At 36.8% G+C, this 9760-nt stretch overlaps 1 protein-coding gene across 2 annotated transcripts in view; it reads left to right on the forward strand.

The window, feature by feature from the left end:
* The window catches only part of Prkn (parkin RBR E3 ubiquitin protein ligase), a 1575591-nt gene that overhangs the window by 623277 nt on the left and 942554 nt on the right, over nt 1-9760 (forward strand). The gene's annotated exons all lie outside the window — the stretch shown is intronic.

Consider the following 9760-nt stretch of genomic DNA (forward strand, 5'->3'; position numbering starts at 1 on the left):
AATAATTAATACATTGCATATTTTTGTAGTGGTAATTCCTAGTACAAGATGCAGACATGACATCTTGTCTAAACACTATTAGTTCAAAACCTTCTTCTCATTGAACTAAGAGAAAGTAGCTGTATATTTATGCTATTTTCTATATACAGATATGTGTATATCTTTTTCCCACTACAAAATGGTCTATTTGTTTACTTTTGTCAGAGATGTGTATTCCATTACCATTTATATATCGTAGGTGCATGAATTCAGCAGAGTAATCCAATATAGTCCAGTAGTCTATAATAGTGGTGGGTTATCCGCAAGACTACAGTGTCAGAAGTTGTTCACTTGAGCCTTTTACAGATCAATATATTAATATGGCTTTACCTTTTATACTTCTATTTTATACTTTTCTGCTGTATGGTTGAGACCAAGATAAAGCAAGACCTATATAGCAAAAAATGCAACTATTGTATCTGACAAGGGTAGTCAAATCCCCTCAGGATTTACCCTGAAACCCTATACAGCAATTTGTAGATATTTTGTCAGTGTCAGCCATGTGGATGAGTCATGGGCATTGCTTTACCAATTTGCTCCTGAGAAAGCCTAAGAGAATGTTGTTTTTCCATGTGACTCTCCTTAGGCACACTCTACATCATTGATCACTTTCCTCTGTGGCCCCATAATCTCCTTGATCAGAAAATTTGGGACACCGCCGAGTTATGGGATGTTACAGTACAGGTTCTCCTATGTCCTGAGTCCTCACTGACCTTGAAAGGCTAGGGCCAAAATGTTGGCTGTCCTTGTAGCCCTGTCCTGATACAATGCTGTATATGATTACATTTCTAAATTTCAATGTAAAAATATGTAATTGTTCCTATTTTTAAAAATATTTTTCCATTTAAAATTTTTTTTCTTCACATTCTGTAGTGATTTAAAGTTTAACATATCAATACTTGATGGAAAATACCTGTTCCATGTTATGTCTAAGATGGTTGATATTCAGACAGATAATGAGGTTAAGCTCAATTGCCTGTGTTATAGGATAACAATATCATTAACCTTCGGCAAATTCTTTCAACAAAAAGAAATGAATTAAACTTTTCAAAGGATCCAATAAGCTCAGTTGGATCAAAATGCAAAATTCTGTACCTGGATGAGTCCAGAGCTGCCACTTGTTTTGGGTTTTATTCTTGACCACTGCACTCACTAAAAAAGAAAGGACATTCAGAATGCCAGGTATGCCTCCCTGGAATTCAAAACATTCTCATCTGCTCGCTCTGCAGCACCTCTATTTTACATCCATCGCTTCTGCGTTCCCTCCCCATACAGCCACCTGAGTTCTAGCATTGTCACCTGAAGGTGCATCTGCTTTTCTTTCACAGAGCTTGCCATTACTGTACATTTACACTTGTAATGAACTCTTTAATATGTATTATACAGGATGTGTGTTGTTCACGTTTGCCAGTATGTGCAAGCTATCTGCCACATAGCATTTTATCAATAAATATTTTTGAACATGTAGATAAATGAAATGTATTTAACATCATGGTCAAAAATGTTGATAAAATTTTGTATCCAGTTCCCAAAAGCAGTTGTTTTTCTCCTTGAAACAGAGAATACATTTTGAACATAATTTTTCTTATAAAGATGAGAATGATTTTAATGGCTGTGCAGCATTCCTTTTTTGTAAGCATAATTTGTTGAATCAATTTCACATAGACCGTTAGTTTTTGCCCAAGTTTTGAGTCTTATGTCAGTGCAACAGGAGCATCTTGTATTCATGCTATTGATCATTTGTAGTCTTTCTATGAGTTACTTGAAATGGAATTGTGGAGAAGTTTTGTTTAATGTGTTATGAGTCAAATGAATTAATTAATATTAAGAATTTTCCCAAGAATTCAACAAAATTTTTTATAAGAATTACTCCACTTTGTCTTAGAAATTCTGGAATTTCTGATATCAAGTGAGATTTAGGGGAAAGCTCTATTATTATTTAGTCTTTTCTGATTATTCTCTTAAAAAATCTCTTAATAAAGGAAACTCAGTTCTTAGCATTGATCACTCTAAGAAAAATCTAGGAATGTGATAACATATCAATCATCATGAAGTAAACATTCTACTTGAATCATGTCCTCTAGTTTGATCTTAGTTAGGCAACTTCACTCCAGAGAAATACTTGTAGATTTGCTAACTTGGCTTGTAATATGGAATATGTGGTCTCAGTTGATGAACAGTAGCTCTTAAACTGGGTTGTCTCTGTAAATTTACTCTGTAGAAGGCCTTTCAAGCATACACAAAGGTAGTGTCAGGAGTCTTATCCTTCAAAGAGTTGGGGTTATGATTTGGAGGACACTTTAATCCTAGCATATGAACAGATGGGACAAGCAAAGAAAAGAACGAGCCTTTTAGAGAATAATTGAGTGGATAGAAAATGTAGTTTGTTACAGAAAGTAGATATCTTGGAAAAGAGATGGGCATGGTGGTTTGGTTTTGACGCAGCTCAAAACCAAACCACCATGCCCATCTCTTTCAATCTCAGATGGCTTGGTCCTAGTAGTGTGGGTGTAGCTGCAAGATTCATGTCAGTTCTCCAGAGGTTTTGGGAGTAGTAGATCTCAAACTCATCAGTGACAAGAATGAAAGTTTCTTGAGAACTGAAAGGATTTCTTTTTGTTTTCCTTTTTTTCTGCCCTTTCTTCCCTCCCTCCCTCTTCTCTCTCCCTTTCTCTTACTTTCCTCTCCTTCCCATTTCTTCCTCATTCTTTTCTTCTTCCTCTCTCCTTTCCCTCTTCCTCCTCTTCTCCCTTTTCCTTACCCTCATTTTTTCCTTCTTTTCACATTGTAGAGATTCAATTCTGGCAGCAATAAGGTATATCCCCTGCCCTTTATATATTAATTTTGAAATTCAGAGTCTTGCTAAGTTGCCCCAGTTGAACTTGATATCCTGTTGAAGCCTCTCAGATAGTTGGGGTTACAGATATTTGTCAATGTCCCTGGGGTGGAAAAGATTTCTGCCTACCATTGTAGCCTCAGTATCCAGTACATACTTCCTTTTGGATGCAGAAACCATCATGTGGTTTTTTGATAAAAGACAGAATACGTGTCATCTTTAGCATTAGCTCAGGAGTCTCCTGTGTAAACAAATTGTAGTTTAGAGAATAGTGCTTCAACCTCCAAAGAGTAAAGTTTAAAGAAGAAGAGAAGAGTTTGTTCATAAAGCAATCATATGTGCCTAATCATGAGTCAAATCATATAACTTTTATGTACATTTGTTCTTAAAATCCAGCATGTGGAGCTTTACCTCCTAATTGCCTTCCAACCAGAAGAGCAAAGTATCCTCTTCTCCCCTCAGCAGGACTTGAAAGTATTCTGGAGGTTTCCACACAATGATCACACAGGATCTATATCCCCTCTGTAGTATCTTGTCTCAAGGTCATTTTTCTCATAAATTAACAAATAAAACTATTATCCATACCCCTAAAAAATGAAGTATAAGGATAAATGCACTCTGCCTTGAAAGTAAGTATATTTTTCTAAGTATAATACTGAAATTTTAGCCAGTATTAGTGAATAACATTTCTTTTTTTTTGTTTATTTTATTTTTTTTCAACAAATAATACACTGCATATATTCTTCTTAGTGGTTAATTGCTGTACAAGATGCAGACTTGTGATCCTACTTACAAACACCATTAGAAAAAATCATTCTATTCATTAAGAGAATGCAACTATATATCTATCCCAACCACTTTGAATACACAGATACAAAATGGACATTCATAGTTATACCCCAATTTTTTTTAAGTTCCGTGGTTGAATATTATAGGTGTGTAAACTCAGCAAAATATTCTAAAAGAGTACAGAAGCCCATAATATCATTGGGTCTTCTGTTTAACTGGCAATGTCAGAAATTATTGACGTGAGTCCCCCACAGCTCAACATAACAACATGGCTTTACTTCCTATATTTCATCTTCATACTTTTCTACTGGATGGTTAAGACCAAGGTAAAGCAGGACCTATGCAACAAGAGTTGTAGCTTTTTGGTTTGAGAAGGTCAGTGAAATGCCCTCAGGATTTATCCTGAGATCCTGTATCTCAGATTGTAGAACCTTTGTCAGTGCAGCCATGTGGATGAGTCACGGCCATTGCTTGGCCAATGTGCTCTCTGTGAAAGCCTGAGAGAGTGTCTTCTCCTCATGTGACTCTCCTTAGGCACACTCCACGTCATCGATCAATTTCCTCTTTGGCCCCATAACCTTCTTGATCAGAAAATCTGGGACACTACCGAGGTACATGACGTTACAGTACAAGTTCTCATATGTCCTGAGTCTTAATTGACCTTAGAAGGGTAGGGCCAAAATATTGGCTTTCCTTGTAGCCCTCCTTTTTCTCTAATTTTGGTCTGCAAACTTAGGTTGTTAACCATCCAGAAGACAAGCTTATTGTTATTATCAAACGATTTACGTTATCAAGCTTAACCTCACTATTTCACTACATTTCAAACATCTTAGGCATAATAAGGAACAGGTATTTTTCATCAAGTATTGATATGTTGAACCTTAAGTCCCTACATAATATGATAAAGAACATTTAAAAATTAGATTATATTTTAACAATAGGATAAAGAATTCTATGCTTCTCATGTTTGCACATAAGTCCAAAAATCTCACCATATACAACCTTGAAGCAGGACTGTCCCACAGTATTCCTTTTCCTGTCTCTTGCTTTCATTCACCAGTGAATAACATTTCTGCAGATATTAAAAGTGATTTTAAAACTTCTGTCCTTTGAGACTTAATATTAAAATAATATGATATAGGTCTTTTGCGTTGCTTTCATATCTTTCTGTACATTAGTGTAACTATACTACTCTTTTAAAGGCTTTCTGTTACAGTCTTCCTATAGTAGGTAATTATTATGTTCCTGTATAAATATTTTGTGAAGAGAGATAGCTGTTCTTAGTGCCCATGAAAATATTTATGTAGAAATAAAGCACACTTTCATGCTCGTATGTATTTTCCCTTTTATGGATTAACATTTTTTAACACCTAAATGTAGGTTTTAAACATAAGTTCTGATATTGATCTCTGTGTTAATGTGCTGTCAGTTTTCCAATTGGAATTGACAGATATCTTCCAAAGACTACCGTTCACAAGCCATATTTTGTACAGATACCAGCATAGAAAAGCTTGTATAATGTGAATCAAGAAAAGGTCTTGGTAGGATATTTTTCTTCCTGATTAAGGCTGCCCCAAACACTGACAAACTTGTCCAAACACCTGTGATTTGGAGACCTTGAATAAAGTCACAGTAGACAGAGAAAGAAATCACACAAAGACTTTTGCTAGTATTAAAATGTTTGAAGTGACTGTCTTAATCTCAACCTTGAAGCAAATCGATGATCTCATACCAAATGACTGCTTCATTATATGCTTATGTTCAGGGAACCAAAAGGAAAAACAATGAATCTGCCAATTCTGAGGAAAGGGGTCACTTTTCTCCAACATCCCAGTGGCCTCTCAATAAACCAAACTATATTTAGTGAGGAAGATTGGGTAGAGTCCTCAGGAGCAGGAGGTGAGCATCCCAGGGTGAACACTGGGCTCATATTCATCTTCACTCCAGAGGACAGCAGTCCAAGCAAAACACAGGGACAGTGGCCAGGCACAGGTAGGAGGTCCCACACAGGTAAGTACGCAGCCTAGAACAGTCATTATGAATCACCAAAGTCTCTAGGATTCAGGGTCGGGAAAACAGGCCTACCAAGGTGGAGGAATTGTTATGTCAACTACATCCAGAAGGAGCCCCTCACGTTGTGTGCTTTTCTCAATGTCCTAAATTCAAGGTTCATCCTTTTTTTTCTGGAAAAGTGACAGCTTGTTCTGCCACCACAGTTGAAATATTCTTTACTAAGGCTTAGGATATACTCTGTAAAGTAGGTTAAAGTCATGAAAACAATCACAGGAATAGATCCCTTCTCTTCTCCACAGACCTCTGTGGGACTAAAGATGACACTGAGACTACTGTCACATGGACACAACCGCCTCACCCTAACCCTGACTCCTTCATGAGGTGGGGCCAGAGGAATTATGCAGCACTTGGCAATTTGTGTAGAAAAATTCCCTTTTCTTTTCCCCTGTCTTATTTGGGAAAGGTTGCCTTATTCTATTCATGTTTCTGTCTATTCATGTTTTTGTATTTAATCATTTGGAACAATGTCGTAAGTGATTAAATTATGTTTTCTTACTTACAAATGAATAGGTAATACCTATTTAATAAGACAAAATCTTTGGCATGTTTCATTTTGATTGATCTAATGGACTGTCACACAAGAGCAATTTTTTAGGAAACTATCTTGTGCATGGGTGTTATTTTCCCAAATGAATTAAAAATAGTAACAGTCATCCCTTTTGGATCTATATAAGAAACAGCTTGTGTAGTTTGCTTTGAATTTGCAGGATTCATTTCCATTCTGTATAATATTCAAATAGGTTGAGACACAAAGTAGAGGGCCTTATCTTCAAAGACTGTATGTAGCTTATCTTAGTTACTTTCTTATTGCTGGAACAAAATATCTCACATCCACAAATTAAAGGGGAAAGACTTCTTTGGCTTACAGTTTGAGAAGTTTCAGTCCATAGTCACTTCCATGGAAGGGTGGCATGGCAGTCAGTCAGAAGAGAAATAGCTCCTGACAGATCAGGCAAAGCAGAGGGTTGTCAAAGGGGAATAAGGATATATATGGCATCACGCCAGGTCATACTTGCAATGGTCCACAACTCTCTCCAGGATTTACCCAGCTATAAGCCTATCAGTAGACCAATCCCAGATCAAATATGGATGATGCAGTATCACACACCCATGTTCCAGTCAATTCTTCAAACCCCCACCTATGAGTGCATAAGTTTTTAGCCATCATTTCAAATGAAAAACACACCACTGCTGAATTCTTTAAATATCCACCACCCCCCTCATTTAAGTATATTTATCTGTTAAGGCATAGCTTTACCTCAGAGATATTTTTTATGACATTCATTTGCAAGAGAGATATTCTTTTAGTTTAAAGAGGAAACAAAAACAAATAACAAGAGCAAAGATAAAAACAAAGCACCATCAGTCCATAAAAGTGATACACAATTTCAAATTAGAACAGAGTATAAACAGTGATTGTGAAATTATGTATTTCTTTTTTTATTTTTGTATATTTAGGGTAGGGTCTAAAGGTTGTTCAAGGTCTCACTGCTAGATTGGACTCATAGTGATTCTCCTGTTTATAGCCTCCCAAGTGCTAGGATTTACAGGTGTGTGCCACCTTGCCCAGTCTCAATTGCTGTCTCAGCGTGCCCCAGAGAGCGGGGCCAGCAGGCCAGACCCAAAAACCCTGGCCCCTGTGCCTGCTTGCAGGTGCTTTAATCCACTGAGTTATTTGGCTGGACAAATATGACATTTTTCTATCATAAAGTTTGTTGCTTGCACCACCATATATAGGCATGTAAGATTGATCAAATATAGCCAAATCAATAACTTTTCCTTTCCATGAACCTAGATATTTTTCTTATCCTTTCTATTTTTTAAAGTTTACTCCAAAGAGATATAAAAATAAGGGCTTGTCAGATAGTTCAGTGTACTAAAGCTCCTGCTTAGGCAAAGCACAGGGGCCAGGGTTCGGTTTCCGGCACCAAAAGCCATGCCGGCCCTGTCACCAGGGTGTGCGGAAGTGGTGATTGAGACTGGGTGTGGTGGCATGTGCCTGTAATCCCAGCTCTTGGGAGGCTGAAAATAGGCAGATCACTATGAGTCCACTCTACATAAAAAATAGAGTATAAAAATAATAGATAAGACATTAGAAACAATATACCTGAAAAAAAAACCCCAGAAAACAAGCAAGATGAAAAGTACTCAAAGGTGGTTGTTATAGTGCACATTGCTGTCTTCAGTGTAGTTGCTCAGATTACAGATATTAGTACATAAAATTGGTCAGTCAGAATTTTACATATTAACTGCTACCTTCAAAAAACTGATAGAAATTGGTAGTCAAACTTAGCTATTCTGTGTCTATACTTACATGATTTCCTCCATCCATTTTTCTCATGTTTTTTTTCCCTCATTGAGTTTATTCCTTATGTTCAGTTTCTTTCCCTTTTATTATATCTGTTATACCTTTCTGATTTTATTTATTCTTTCAGGTTCTTACACTAGGGAGACAATGCAATGTTTATGCATGTGGCTCTGATTCATTTCACTTATGAGTATGGAATCTAATTGAACCATTTATTTATAAAAGCCTCAAGTTTATACTCCATTGTTTAAAAATACCTCATCCTTTTTATCCATTCATCAGTTGATAGGCTTTTGTTTTGTTTTCAAGATGGAACTATGACAAATTGTGCTGCTATAAACATGGATGCACATATATCATTGTAGTGTGATGTTTTCAGTTCTTCTGGAGAAATACCTAGAAAAGGTAGAGTTAGATTTAATGGAACTTCTCATCCTAGTTTTTTGAGGAGTCTCCACAATGATTTCCATAGAGATCATACCAGTCTACACTCCTACCAACATTGGATAAAGATTCCTTTTTCCCCCCTCAGCCTCTCCAGTATTGATTTCTTTATGATAGCCATTCTTTCTGGGGTGAGGTAGAATGTCAGTGTTGTTTTAATTTACATTTCTCAAATGACCACTGCCGTGGAACATTTTTTCATATTTTCATTTGCCATTTGTTTTTCTTCCTTTGAGAAGAAAAATGCCTATTTTTTTTTATTGTGTCTTTGAATTTTGGGGACCTGATATTTTTAGTTCTCTATATATTCTACATGAGTCTTTTTCTGAATGACTTGTGGTGAAGATTGTTTCCCCCAATTTGTAGGTTGTCTTTGCACTGTGTTGAAGATTTCTTTTCTTTTTTTTTCCCCCTCTGGGAAAAGAGCAGTTGCAACAATTTTAATATAATAGTTCTTTAAGCTCTAGAAAAGGTCTGCAAAGTTGGCCTTATTTTCTTCCCAAAGAATCCAGTTTTAAAGGAATCAAATAGTAATGGGGTTCGCTTAGATATGTCACAGAGATTCTATCTGTCATCTGTCTGTCTGTCTGTCTGTCTGTCTGTCTGTCTGTCTGTCTGTCTCTCAGTCAATCAATATGACTTCTCCATGGTGAATATATGCACTAGGTATAGCAAAAGTATACTAGTAAAAAAAAAAAAAGAGAGAAAAGAAAGAGAAAGACAGGAAAAATATTTTTGCAAGAAAAAGACTTTAAAAAATAATTTCAGTAGTACCTTCTATATATACATAATGGTCATATTCACCATAGAGCATTTGTACCTGTACACAGTGTAACTTAATTCTTCCTTTCTACCCTCTCTTCAACCCCTCTTCCCCTCCTTATTGTCAAAAGCTTTCTTTCAGTTTTTTCTTTTCTTTCCTTTCTTCCCTTTTCCCTTCCTTCCTTTCCCCTTCCCACTCCCTTGTTCCTGTTCCTATTCAGTGTTTTCTTCCGGTTTCTCATTATCTTTTACACATTTTGGTCCTTCAATTTTTCAACCAGAGAAATGATGTGATATTTAAACACATGTGTCCAATTTAGGAAATAGGACTTTACAAATAAATTTGATTTCCCGGACAGCGGACCCCTGAGCAGCCCTGACAGCCCACTACTGCCGCCCTGCTTAGTTACCATCACACCCGGGGAGAAGCTACAGCTGCCGCAGCCGGCGCCAGTCTCCATCACCGTGACTATGAGCAGCGAGGCTGAGACCCAGCAGCCGCACCCCGC

The sequence above is a fragment of the Octodon degus genome, unplaced genomic scaffold, assembly GCF_000260255.1.
Source record: "Octodon degus isolate 3935 unplaced genomic scaffold, OctDeg1.0 scaffold00112, whole genome shotgun sequence".
Lineage (NCBI taxonomy): Eukaryota > Metazoa > Chordata > Mammalia > Rodentia > Octodontidae > Octodon > Octodon degus.